Source organism: Asparagus officinalis, chromosome 3, assembly GCF_001876935.1.
Source record: "Asparagus officinalis chromosome 3, Aspof.V1, whole genome shotgun sequence".
In the NCBI taxonomy this organism is placed as follows: Eukaryota; Viridiplantae; Streptophyta; class Magnoliopsida; order Asparagales; family Asparagaceae; genus Asparagus; species Asparagus officinalis.
This window is the reverse complement of record NC_033796.1, coordinates 74497349-74497623: the sequence shown is the minus strand read 5'-3', so window position 1 is coordinate 74497623 and position 275 is coordinate 74497349.

Genomic DNA, 275 nt, shown 5'->3' with positions numbered 1-275 from the left:
AAGAAATGCTGTACAATTTGGTCTCTTTGGGAAGCCATCCAAGCCTCGACGCGGTCAATGTGTTAGCCGAAAATAGAGCTCGCCTTGCCTTCTTCTAATTTCTTGCCTGTTTTCAGATTCTTGATAATATCTGGTTTAAGAATTGTTACATCTTGACACACAGGATTCCAGAAAAGAATATGGTTTGCCAATATAAAATGAAAAGACTACTCTTACATGATCGTCTAATATGTGTGAAATGAGAGGAAAATTTCATACATTAGCAAAATAGGTAA